This window comes from Ctenopharyngodon idella, chromosome 9 (genome assembly GCF_019924925.1).
Source record: "Ctenopharyngodon idella isolate HZGC_01 chromosome 9, HZGC01, whole genome shotgun sequence".
NCBI classification, from domain to species: Eukaryota; Metazoa; Chordata; class Actinopteri; order Cypriniformes; family Xenocyprididae; genus Ctenopharyngodon; species Ctenopharyngodon idella.
Window position 1 is genome coordinate 1,886,957 of NC_067228.1, and position 14,528 is coordinate 1,901,484.

Sequence of the window (14,528 nt, forward strand, 5' to 3'; positions counted from 1 at the left end):
GATAGCTAAGGAACTGTGAACATTGGAAAACATCCCTGAGGTAAATGTGACATGATGTGACGTATTGTTCACAAGCTGTTTTATTGACGTCTTTCCGCGGTTGAAGCACAAATAAAGTGATTACATGAGACGTGATACATTCCGGTAAGTTGTACCAGGCTATATCTTTCAACATACCTTTGATGTTCATGCATGTTTTTCGAGATATAACTCGTATTGAAGAGGAAGAAAAGACTCACGCTCCGAGCTGCCGCCTGATCTGAGGCATTACAGTGATCTGACACGTCACATTTAAGAGCGTCAAAACGCCATTTATTGTTTGAATTTCATGATAAAATGGACAAAATTTGAAAACTGAAACTTTTATTCTTATCAGAAGTAACAAAGCACAACTCTTTTGCAATTACTGGATGGGAGGCACTACAAATAATATTTGATGTAGCAAAAAATGAAAAATAAAAATCCAGACCTGGCAACCCTGGCTTGAAATACGGGTGATTCATAGGGTCAAAAAGAGCCTGCTTTAACGTCTCTATTTTTAAACTGTTAATGCGTTAAAATTCAACACAAAAGCTGGTTTGCCAACCGCCAAGAAGAAGAAGAAGAAATTCAACACAAGAGTGATTTTCTTCACACACAGTATGTATGAGCTGCAGTCTGAACACGTTTTTCCTGCACCCTTTTGATTGACAGGATATAATCGGTCCTGGCCGATAGTGATAATAATAGCTTTTATCGGCCAATACCAATTGTTGGCCGATGCAATATTGAAATAAATTGCAAAAAACTGTTGTCATAGCATAACAGGTTTAAGAACTATTTTTCTTATAACAAAAAGAACTTTGAATGTTTAAATAACGCAATACACAAAAATTATAAAGTAATATTTTTCAAACAGATTAAAGTGCAAAAGAATTAAAAAGAACAACAGGTAACACTTTACAATAAGGTCTCATTATTTAACATTAGTTAATGCATTAACTAAGATTGAGCAATAGCTACATTTGTTACTGAAGATATTTTTGTTAATGTTAGTTAAAAAATACAACTGATCATTGTTAGTTTTAGCTCAGGTCCATTGAATAAGTTACAACTTTTGATTTTAGTAATGTTATTAAACATTAACTAAGAAATTAACATTACGATTAATAATTGCTTTATAAGTATTTTTCATTGACAGTTTGGTAATAATGAATTAACATGTTAACTAATGAAGCCTTATGTCGCTAAGTGTTACTGAACAATAATAGACAAATAATCAGAACATTTTCAGTCATTATAGGGCATGTTGTAGTCCAGATTAAAATATAAAAATGTTTAAGTTTGAAAATAAATAGCCTATTAAGTCTTTATGTATTAAGTATTTGGTGCTGTGATGAAGAACAATGCAAATACAAAGAAACTGAATGGATGTTTGAAGCTTTTTAAATACTGTTCAGCAACGCAGCGGCTTTGTTTATGGGGTTTCCGGGGTAACCGCTGCATTTCTGCTGTTCCATCAGCGCCCTCTGCTGTCAGAGAGTGAACGCACACTTTCATTCAGCGCGTCTCCTTCACTTGTTCCGCCCTGTGCTTCTCATGCACGTTGGGCTTGTTTACATCTGAGTGCGCGTGTCCCTTTGACGCAGCATACAGCAGTGTTGTGCATTTTATACAGTTGATGGGGAAAGTATTCTTAAAATGCATTATAAAAATTAATAGTTCGTAATAAATAATTATTCACAGTATTCCGAAGTGCCAGCGATAACAATATCGTGCATATTCATTATCGTGATATAATGTATTACGGCACGTCTAGTGTCCACAGCATGCTAGTTCACTAGAGGGCAGCATTTCACTAAATATATGCACTATGTTAGCTTATATATGTATTATATTTACTTTGACTGTTAGTAATGTCTTAATTATTTAATATATGTTTAAATAAATTTGTCATGAAAACAAGTTATGACAGTAACTGTAAATGATTATATTTCAAAAATGAATTGGAGTAATAATTTAGAATGTAACCTTTAATATTATAGTAATGTTCAAGAAAGGGCTCCCTGTATAGTTTACAGCATTAGCGGACATAGATTTTTTTTTTATTCTTAAGAAAATGTTAATTATAATTGAATTTATTTAAAGAGAGAGAGACAATTTGTTCAATAAACCACTGTTTAATTAAAAAAGAAGAAATAAGAAGCAATTTTATGTTTAGTTTTCTCCCCCCTGCAGTACCGAACCATGACTTCAATACCGAGGTATGTACCGAACTGTCACGTTTTTCGACCATTACACCCTCAATCAAAATATTTACAAACGCTTTTCTTAAAAAAATACAACCTCTATCATCTGTAGCTGATTCGGTTGCTTCTAAAGTGCATCAAGCACATGTAAATCTCAAGCTTCTGTGTTTTTTCACAATTTAACTACAAATTAAACAGCAAATCTGTCCTTAAAAAGCATGAATTTATATAAAACATGCATGACGTCTTCAATGACGTAGCTGAGTTCTCTAGGGAGACGGTATGCATGAGCGCTGTTACCCAAACCAATTAACCTCTAACAATTATGAGCAGAGTGTCTTGCACAAGAATCTGAAGAGCAAAATGAGTTAATGAGAATTACACCAATCTCAGACTTTCATTAACACGTTAGCACAGAGTGAGATTTCTAACACGCGTGACGGTCCAGATCCCCACCGAGAAGCGGGGAGAGACAACACCTCATCCAGATGGTTGTGAAACCTGTGAATGCAGTCAGCGCTAGCGTCAAACTGCACTCGAAACCATCTACCTAAAGAGCGTTTGAATCAGAATGACTTATTACTTTTAATAAATACTGTAAAAAATATTTTCATGATTGTTATTACAACATTTTTTCTTTTGTCACATCAACTTAAATAATTAACGTGGTTCAGATAACATAATATTTTGAGTTTCTGTTGATTAAATCAATCGCCTTCACTGTATTAACTCAAATTTTTAATTTCAATGAACTCAAAATTAAGGCAACCAGGTAACTTACTTTAAGTTAAACCGACAATTACTTTTTAATAAAAAAATGACTTTTAAAAACCAGCAGAAAGCCGTTTCTCTTCATCACACTATACCCTGGCGTTTTAAAAAACCCTCAGAAAAGCTTTTTTTTTTTACCCATCAAGTAAGAATGCATCATTAAATTAAAAATTTCATTAAGTATGAATTATTTGTATGTTTTGAGGAATTGCTTAAATATGCGTGTTGCCTAAAAGCAACATTGTGCACCAGTGGAATAATATTTTTTCTTTTCTATAATCCATTACTACAGTATTTTTAGTACTTATCAAACAAGTAAAATTCAAAGACACATTAAGGATTCATTTCACGTCTGGCATGCAGTTAGTTTTCAGTATTATTTTCTTTTCATTGTCGCACAAGGACCAGCTCAAATATTAGTGTTTGATTGCAGTAATGAAACTTCTTATGCAGGAAAACTGAATCACATTGTGTTTTTTTTAACGCCATGCCAGCTTATGTGTCTATTTTAATGGCAATGAAACCATATCAGGTTTTTAAAATAAATTTTTGCTGAAAGCTCGCAAACAAATGTTTCTTTCAAAGAATAAAAATGGGGTTAAACCCAGAACAATATGCTTCAGGGATAAAGAACATGTTGGTGGATGTTTTCTTAACACTAAAAATTTGTGCTTTTTCAGCAAGGTTACCCGATGGCGGCCTGTTGACGTCGCCCTGGCGTGAAGACCGAACCCTCGTCCGTTTCAGTGGCGCTGTGGAGCGTGTTGTGGCATGAGTTGAGACGGCGGCCCATGTCCCCTTCACCAGCACCGCAGCCAGATCACAACAGCGCCGGCCGCCAACAAGGCGCTCATGTCCTTCAGGAACCTGCAAACAATAGGTCAGAACATGAATATGGGGAAAAACGTCAAGTTTGACGCTTTTATGATTGCAAACTTGAGTCGAAACTTGCCCTGTTGAGTGATTTCTGAACGAGCACTAATGCAGAACGGATCATAGAACAAGAGCTTTGAATATTTCACTGCGATGCACTTTGACCTTTGACTCTGCGGAGGCCAGAGATGAAAGCGGCGTGTGTGGAACGGAGGATGCAGCTAAACAAACACTGAGCGCCGACAACGAAACGCATTTATCAGCCTAATGCGAGCGTGGCGGCCGCTGCTGCATTATTTAAGAGGCTGATGGCCGCGGCTGATTGATATTCATGAGATCTGTAGCCTCAGGGTGTGTGTGTGTGTGTTGTCATCGCGCACACACACGCTGACAATCAGGTTGCACAAGGTAGCTGTCAAATCACTGCAGCCGAATGTGGGAGTGACGGCGCGCAAACATCCTTCAAAATGAATTCTGCAAACTCCCATATTCCCTCTTATCGCAGCACTCGAACAGCGTTTGGGCCGTGATGCACAGAGAAACAGCTTGCTCTCTTATCCGCACCGGACGCCAGCCTCGACAGGGGACAAAGAGGAGTGCCAGGATCTGGTGACACCATACGCTCGCACGGACACATATGACAGCACCTTCGAACGAGGACAGAGAGCACAAACACGGCGTGAAATTGAGCAACAGAATTTGTCACACTGAATGTAAAATGCACAAAAACAGTTTAACGGCTTAAAAAACATGACTGTGCGTTTGTGTTTTTCCATAAAACGGCTTTTTTCCTCAAGCATCCGAGGATGGAGTCCACATTCAGCGCTAATAGGCCCGTGTGTAGCAGACAGAAACGATGTTTGAATGAGACGTCTCGAGCCTCACGGCCGAGCGCGCCGGGAACTGCTGACAGGAGGATTGGGGAAAATGAAACAGGAAAGAGAAATACACAGTTTGATGGCACTATCAATCCACGCACATCTAAATGAGACATAGGTGTTGCTGTCAGACGAGCACCGCGCATGTATTGATTTTGTCAGCGTAGACAAATAGGCTGTTTGTTCTGCATGCCGTTTGTGAAATGAGACGAGCGCTGCTGTTGGTATCGCCAGTTTGTTCGACACAGACGGCTACCAATATAAGCCACGTCTCAAACCCTGAAAAACCGAGGAAAAAATTAATTCTAAAATACAAAAGGCTGTCTTAAAAATGAACAGTAAATTTACTATTTAACCACAACAGTGCATTTATTTACATTTTGCAGATTAGAGCTGGATATTGACAAATTTCAGAACTCAATTCGATTTCAATTCAGAAGACTGCAATTTGATTCGATTTCAGATTCGATATTGATTATTTTGGATTTAAATAAAGGTACATGGCAAATTTTCTCAAGGAAAAAACTCAGTTGGTACTACATTATAATTTATTAGCCTATAATACTGAAGGTTAAAATTAACGGATTTGTATACAAACACTTAAATTACACAAAGAGTTAGTTACAATACTAACTTTACATAACTAAACATTTAAACAGTGCCTACTTATTCAACCACACATTAAATATTGAAGAACAATAAACATTACAATGAATATGTGATATGGTGCATATATTTAACAAAATGCTCCTCTCCAGAGTTGATTTTTCTAGCTTATTAACAAGTTTATGGTCACTGAACATGGTTTTTCTGAGGTAAAGTGACATCTTGTTGACAAGCTGTTTTCGACGTCTTCGAAGCGCGGTTGAAGCACTGATTAAGCGATAACATGAGACAATAAATTGTCCTGTATCTATTTACATACCTTTTGGTATTCATTCATGTTTATTTCGCGCTGTAGCCCGTTACTGGTATTGAAGATCGACGAAGAGATGATCCGTTCACGTGCGCTGCGCGCGGGCGCTTCACTTGATCTGAGGCGCGCGCCGCGTGATCTGTCAGCACATAAAAGAGCGCCAAAACGGTTTTTCTTGTTTGAATTTCATAATAAGACGGACAGAATTGGAAATCCAAGACTTTGTTTCTTATCAAAAGTAACGAAGAACAAAGCTTACTGCGATTTAATGGATGAGAGGTGCGCTAAAATGTTGTGTTTATTCATCAACTGTAAACAGGCTAGAATAACCGATTTTTTTGGATATACGAATCGATATCGGTTTGTAAAAAATGAGAGTCGATTAAAATCGCGACATCGATATTTTTTTTTACCCAGCCCTATTTTAGATGCTTTCAGACATGTTATCATGTGTAATCTATGCTCTTAATTAACGATTGCTTATAATAGGTTTCCTTCATATCCGCGATTAATACAAGCCCCAAGTCATTATTTTAGTCAATTATGCTCAGATGATTGACAGCTGCCTAAAAACACTGTTTATTACTAAACAAAGAGACAAATTTAAGAGTGATTCTCATGATATTAACTTTGCGACAAAGTGAGTTTAATTCTAATTTTAATTTTAAAAAAAATGCTTTCAAGTCATCTCTTAATACAATACAAAGAAACTTCACAGAAATAAACAGGAAAATAACAGAATCAATGATGCAAACTTCATCAATTATAAGACAAATTCAGCTGTAAAGCAGCCCTAAAAAGACAATATCACCATTATTCCGCTCAGTGTTGATGCAGTTCAAATTTTCAGGTCAAAAAAACTGAAAGTAACAATTGTACTAAACTAAATGCATTTATAAATCTGATTTCACAAACGCCAACGCTGAGAGAACGAGGACACTCGGATGCGGTTCATAAGACGCTTGTGTGATCAAACGCCTCCATCTGCTCAATGAAACACACTGAACAAAACCAATCTCCACAAAAGCCAAATTTCATATTGAAATACAACAAGTCGCCATGATCAACCAGTCACTACACAGATCAAGTGCACTTCACAGCAACTGTTACAGTAAACGGCAGCGCTCATACATTAATAAATCGCACCAGCGCATGAATGTCCTCACCTCACCCGAAACGCAACCAGCTCAGCACTACCACACCGGACTGGAGAACGTCTCCATCTCAATGCATCGAGCTCGGATGAAACGTTTCAGAGACTGTTGAGATCTCAGCAGCACATTCACCTCCTCTGAAACGGCATGAGCCCCAACACCAACAACTAGAGCCATTTTCATTTACAGTCACAAAAAAAAAAAAAAAAGGAACGATAATCACCCCGAAACAAACTGTTTGCAATGCCCTGCCTTGAGCAAAGTTCTGACAACTAATTTCTAAAGTCCCTCTGCATCAAACACTCACCTGACACATGTTCGCGGTTATTATTTCCATCGGTCAGAGGGTTAGTTTCCATAGTACCAGAGGCTGCATCGGCTCCCCAAAGCGCCTCCTCCTCCTCCTCATCCACCTCCTCCTCCTCTCTGTGGCTCAGTCTGCAGCAAGAGCTCCTCCGTCTGCGTCTAACTGCCAGAGCCCATGGCTGAGACTCTCGCCCGAAGCCTCAGAGACAGCGGCAAATCAACGGCTGGCCAACGTGATGTCAGCAGCGCTCAGCCAGTCAGAGCGCGCGGCTGCGCTCGCGGCACGTCACTGGCTAAATTGAGCTCTTCATTAGCCAAACAGCCAAGCCCGAGGTGTCAGGGGGGAGACGTGGGTGGTTTACCTTCACCCCCAACCCCAAAAATACACCGGGAGCGCGTTGTTAGGAGAGTTAGTGGTCTACAGAGGCTGGGTCACACGCCAGCTCGATTTCAAGAGGGTTTAATCAATAATTGTAGGGCGCTTTTCAATTGCCGCTTGCATACGGACAGTCATTATGATTAACGTCGTTCAATTAAATGGGCCACAAATGCCACCAAATATTTCAAATGCACAAACGAGTGTTGAATTGAATGTGGAGCCGTTTTCAGATAAAACGCTGTAAAACACTCCCAACAATCAACAAGTCAACTCACCTATATTTCTATAGTGCGTTATGCAATGCATATTGTTTCAAAGCAGCTATAAACAGGAAGATAACAGAATCAGTGATGCAAACTTCATCAAATATGAGACGAATTCAAATTCTACAGTAAAGCAGACAATAGTGTCATTATTCAGATGAATTCAGTTCAATGTTGATTCAATTCTGTTCAATGTTGCAAAATTCGTCAATTATGAAACAAATCTCATTCAGCTCTACAGAAGACGATAGTGTCATTATTCAACTCGATTCACTTCAAGGTTTGTTCTCATCTGATAGTGTCAGTGCAGTCGAAGAATATTATTGAATATTAATTGCTTTTTAAAAACCAACAAACAAAAACAAAAAACAGTGGCAACAGATTAATATAACAAAGACGTATTCTAACAGAGTGTTTGGTGTTAATTTGATTTTAGACTTAACTACACTCTAAAAGATGCTGGGTTAAAAATAACCCAAGTTGGGTTAAAATATGGACAAACCCAGTGATTGGATTGTTTTAACCCAGCGGTTGGGTTGTTTTAACCCAGCGGTTGGATTGTATTAACCCAGCAGTTGGGTTGTTTTAACCAAGCGGTTGGGTTGAATGTTTGACCCAACCTGCTGGGTAGTTTTATTTAACTCAGCTATTGTTACTATAAAAATTAATATATTGCTTGCTTAATATGAACCCAAAATAGGTTGGAAATTGACAATTATTAATATGTTTAATAAATGAACAAACCTAGCAACTGGGTTGTTTTAAACCAAGCGGTTGGGTTAAATGTTTGACCTAACCTGCTGGGTAGTTTTATTTAACTCAACTATTGTTACTATAAAAAAATACTATATTGCTCGCTTAAAATGAACCCAAAATAGGTTGGAAATTGACAATTATTAATATGTTTAATAAATGAACATTTATTAATAAGTTTAATGAATAATAATTAAATAATAAACATTTATTAAATTGCTTATTAATAAATGTTCACCTTTTGATTATTACCATTGCCTCTAGTAATTATGTGTCTGATTTTTAATTTCCAACCTATTTTGGGTTTATTTTGAGCCAGTCATAGTCATTTTTAAATCAATAGTTGAGTTAAATAAAACTACCCAGCAGGATGGTTCAAACATTTAACCCAATCACTGGTTTTGTCCATATTTAACTCAACTTGTTTTTAACCCTGCATTTTTAAGAGTGTACTAAGGCAATTTAAATATAACTGATGAATATGCATCATGCAACTTTTTAAAGAAGGTAATAACACCACTAAAAATGGGTCCAACAACACCCTGGTTCCACCATCTGAAGAAAACTCACAGTAATTTACATACAATTAAACCAAAATTCTCATTTAGTTGGGCTCACATCTTTACACGTCCACTGCTCTGAAATAATTGCACCGCTGATAAAATGCATGCAGGAATCTCACCCCATAATCAATTTATTTCAATTGTGTGTGTGTGAACTATTACTCAACGAGAGGAGATGAAGGTTTGCTCCCGAACGGACACGCGTGTCTCTCAGACAATTACTGCAGCTGCAGCATCACATGGATGCACTAATATCTATTTGCAATGAAGCACCACAGAGCTGCGATGCAGGAAAGCGTGCGTTCACTGAATGCTGTTACATTAGTCCTCAGAAAACTAGGGATTGCGATGAGTAATAATGCGGTAGCACATAATATCCTAATAATGAGAAGATGATGAGAAACATTATGCGAGCTGTATTTGTGCGCCGTTTTATTGACAAACGTGAGCAAATAGCCGCGAGTCTCGCATTAAAATCGTCTGTGACGTGTTAATATTTGATGACTTCTCCCGAAAGCGCACACGCTCCATCTTCGTGTTATCTGTAATTGCTCAAAGGAACAATGAGGTGCTGAAAACACGACCCAAACTGACACGCGTGTCATTGAGCTGCCGCGCAAGTTTATTACCCGTGTTCAGGTGGTGAAGTCAGATTGACAGGCGGAGGTGCGAGCGATGCGCGAGTGGGCGAGAAGCGTCAACACATCAGGGCGCACGGGTGGAGCTGCTGCCAACAACTGTGGCGTGACCTTCCCGAAAAACCCTGAGCCAACATCACAGCATGATGAGCACACCGCTCTCTCTTCGCTTTAACACGTGAGCGCCGGTGACTTCAAGACTGACGAGGGTTCATGTCACTAAACAGGATGTTTCTCAACACATTAGTCTACAAGATTGGGCAGTTAAAAAGGAGGACCGTCACCACGTGCTGGTGAGATTCACAGCAACGCTACACAGAGAGGATAATGGGAGAAACACACTCGATGGCACTGCACCTGCAGCAGTCTCACTGCAACACCTGTGCGCAGTCAGAGAGCAGACCATCATCATGCGGCGATGGGAAACGATCCCCCCTAATTGCCCTTGACTGTTGCCTACAGAAGTGATCACTTCACAAAGAAAGAACACAACACTGCTGATCATTAACTCATCGATTAATCAAGTGTTCAATGTAGATATCAAGAGAGAAGGGCAATCAATGGCCCGTATGTAGGTCTATACGGACGCTTTTCACATTTCTGAGATTCTCAGAAGTCGTCATAGTTAGGTAAACTTCTATAAGTGTTAGGCCGCATGTCCACCAAAGCGTTTTTAGCCAGCTGAAAACACTAGGCACTCTGCTGAAAACGCCTAGCTGTGAGCACTTGAGAGCGCTTTTTCAGTTGAGATGCTATTCAGTTGATTTGCAGTGGAATATCCATATATATATATATATATATATATATATATATATATATATATATATATATATATATATATATATATATATATATATATATATATATATGTGTGTGTGTGTGTGTCAGGGATGCAGCAATACCATTTTTTAAAGACCGAGTATGAGTACCGATACTTTTTTCTGGTACTTGCCGATACCGATGCCTATACATTTATTAATTTCTCTCTCTCTCTGTTTTTTTTTTTTTTTTTTTTTGGTGATGTTGCAGTTTTCCAAGCACAACACAGTGAGACTAATGAATGTAGGACAGCTTCTTTATTATTACTATAATGAAAAAAGAAATAATTTTTATGTTCTTGTCACAAACAAAAATTTCACAGTGTCCAATAACCTTCAAAGGCCATAATTACCAATATATATAATTGTTATATAAAAAGAAATTTACAAATTACAACAAAATACAACAAATACTATAGAGATACAAATTAAATAAACTTGTTTTTCAGATACAGTAGGTTTATTTACCATGTATACATTTATTTTACATCTTTTGTTGTTTTATTAACATTAATGACAAATATAGGCTACGGTCCCTTTAAGACCGAATCCATGGATGCTGACGCATATCCTGTTTTCACCCAAACGTTTACGTCGACTTAAGCCAAAACCGACTGTACTTACGTGTGATACTCCACACGATGGACACTTTGACAACTATGTGTGCATTTGACCATTCAGGCGCGAGGAGAACTGATCGCGTGCTGTCTGAGAGAACTGGGATCGCGCGCAAGAAAGAGAGAGAGCGCTTCTGATCTGTGTCATTCAGCGCAGTTCCGCCTATCCCGCCTTCACTAATCGATAACAAATTGTGATTGAAAGCATGCAGTTCGCAAAGTGTGGGTTGTCATCGTTAATTTTGAAGTATTTCCACATCCCTGAGGCTGACATTGTTTCTGCTGCTGCCGCCGGTGTCTCTGTGCACGGAAAATTCTGTCAGTTATGTCACGCGAGGTATCGGTCTTTGGTATCGGGGGTATTTTTACGAGTACGAGTACGAGTACGAGTACGAGTACACAAGCTTGGTATCGGGCCCGATACCGATACTGGTATCGGTGCATCCCTAAAATATATATATATATATATATATATATATATATATATATATATATATATATATATATATATATATATTATACACACACAATATAAAGTATTTGCTCTGGGTCTTGTTTTGAATGATTTTGTTCCGTTATTCCATTATGCTTGTTGTTGTCATCTGTTGTACAAGCAGAATGTGGCGGTTGGTCAGTGTTGTATTTGTCCCGCCCCTCCTCCACTGTGATTGGACGGCTGGGTACAAAGTGACAGTGATGAGCACTGCATTTTACCCAAAGTTGAACATTCTTCAACTCTCGCCGACCGGTAAAAACTGCAGAGCGCTCAGCGCTCAAGCGTGAAATAGACGCTCAGCACCTCGTTACGCTCCTGACGTTTTAAAAACATGGCACTCCCATTGAAAACAACTGGAAAAATACGCTAGCCGTGGAAAAAAAACGCTTTGTAGCAGTGAACTTGATAATTGCCCCACCGCGGTGGTAGAGCGCCACCAGTGGTGGTCCTCCAAAACACATTAGCTGCATCCGAAATCAAATACTTCTTTACTTTATAGTACGCAAAAAACAGTAGTATGTCCAAATTTATAGTATTCGAAAAACAGTAGGCGAAAAGTACCCGGATGACTTAGTACTTCCGGTGAGATTCTGAAGTGCGCATACGATGGACACTTTACTTTCCCATGAGGCCACGGGAGAGAATTTGTGAATAGATTTGAAGGGATGTTACTGACGCTGGTTGGTCATGTGACAATAACAACATGGCGGATGTAGTACGTCCGAATTCATTCATACTACACGCATTCGTACTATATAGAACATACTTTTTCAACGGTCGTGAAGTAAATTTAAATTCAAATGTATTACCTACTGAACAGTACACGATTTCGGACGCAGCTACTTTGTATGTATGTGAATAATGATTTACGTGAATATTATGACAAGTGAAGCACAAAGCTTTACAAAATAAAATGTTACATTGCAACCATGGAAACATTTGGATTTGTGCCGAATAAGAGAGGTAGCCTACATGAGGCCCATAAATTTAAGCCATTTGTTTTAGGGGCGTGCACAAATAGTCGAATATTCGATCTGTAATTAATATTCGAAAAATAAAAATACTATTCGAATTTTACTATGTTGCTTTGCTGGCCGTAAATGCAGTGAATCCATGATAAATCCTAAGCAGTAAAACTCGCAGTTATAACTAAATGCACCGGGTGGCGCTGTGGAGCATGTTTAACAAGTTAATTTTATTTAATCATCACAATGTTGTCGTTTAAAAAAATAACGTCATATTCGAATATTCATTTTTTACGAGCCCAAATATTCGAATACAATACTTTGGGAAAAATGCCCATCCTTAATTTGTTGGCTTTGTATTCTGTCTTGCGATCTGGTCACCGGATTTTCCAAGAATTTAACAACATTCCACAAGTTATTCCACTGAACATGTAATCTATGGTTTCTTTTCTCAAATGTCTCACCGATTTTCGCAGGGGATTATAAGCGTTTCTTTCTTTCGTTCAATTTTAATTACTATATTCACATCCTTTCCTGTGGTAAAGTAGAAAAACGCTGTTTACTTGCACGTCAAATTCTATTTAACACCATTTGCGCTGAATGGAAACTACTACAAATATCAGTTTTGCGTTACCATTTGCTCCAAAAGCAAAAGAATAAAAATGCAAAATAGCATTTCTGACTTTCCAAAAGAGGAAAAAAAAACATTGCAAGATTGATTAAGTTGGTCAGAAGAGAGAAAGATGTCAAATTTGTCATCAATTCATAAATTAAATTAAATTTATGTGTTAAATTTAAGTGTTTAAATTAGAAACACTCGCACAGCAGCGTGAACTAGTTTAATGTAATTTAATGCCAAGGTAATATAACACAAAGTAAAGTGTTATAGATGAAAAAAAAATGAAAAAATAAAAACCTTTGCTAGATTTGCAATGCAATAACTGTGGAAATGCATCATTGCAGTCTGTGAAAGGAGTAAATTAAATAAAAGGAACTTTTTTTACACAGTGTTTACTCTCATATTCTACCAAAATATACTTGAAAATATTGTAGTCAACATTTGAAGTGGATCAAAACCTTTCATCAAAGTTGTCCTAAAACCTTCTTCTTAGGACAACTTTGATGAAACTGTAGTTTTGTGTAAAGATTTTGGCAGTGACAGGAGGAGGAACTTTTAATATCAGACAAAGTCTTGCGGAAAAGTGGATCTATGAATCATGGGAAAAACTGAAGGGTTCATATCTTAACATGAACAAATGATTCAATCTCATATATTATGCATCAGCATTTCAATACTGAAAACATGACGGACAGGTGATGCTGAATCTGATTGGCTAGATTCAGGCCAGATTTGCAGGACAAAGAGAGAGAGACGGCAAAAGTTCCTCCAGAATAAATCAACTCAAGCCCAGGATGGACGGCGGCCTCGTCCTCCTCAGTCACTGTCAATTTCCAAGTCATAATCCTTCCCAGATCTCCCTCATCATCATCCCTCGCTCGTGCTGCCGGTGAGAACGGCGGGAGCAGGTGGGCAAGATTAACATTCCACATTTCCTCTCATAAAACCTGCCGCTAAGGGGGAAGACTTATAGATTTTCAATATTAATCAAGCGCTAACCCCTTGGGAGACGCACCCACCCCGTTCCAGGCATTACTGTTCGAACTCCTGGATTTCCAGGAATCAAGTTCTCGGGAAGAGGAGAGACGAGAGAATAAGAGAATCCCGACGCTTGACAGCCACCACATTCGTAAAATCATCATCCCCTTTCTGAGCTCGGCCGCAACAAAGGAAATCAAAGTAGCGTCTTCACTCACAGCGCTAAAGCTGCAGATCGGAGGGGAGGGGGAAAAAATCATCTGTCAAATAATTATAGCTCGTCCTACGATTTCACAGTACAGTTGTCTTTTTC

At 38.3% G+C, this 14,528-nt stretch overlaps 1 protein-coding gene across 10 annotated transcripts in view; it reads right to left on the reverse strand.

The window, feature by feature from the left end:
• LOC127518519 (R3H domain-containing protein 1-like) overlaps window positions 1–14,528 on the reverse strand; it is a 65,616-nt gene that overhangs the window by 38,269 nt on the left and 12,819 nt on the right. For 5 of the 10 annotated variants that reach the window (XM_051905305.1, XM_051905310.1, XM_051905306.1 and 2 more), the window contains exons 1-2: window positions 7,128–7,321; window positions 3,689–3,866 (exon numbers count right to left, since the gene is read on the reverse strand). The gene's annotated coding sequence lies outside the window, so the exon portion shown is untranslated. Of the gene's footprint in view, window positions 1–3,688; window positions 3,867–7,127; window positions 7,322–14,528 lie in introns of those variants that run through there. The other 5 variants (XM_051905308.1, XM_051905311.1, XM_051905309.1 and 2 more) reach the window with 2 other exon arrangements.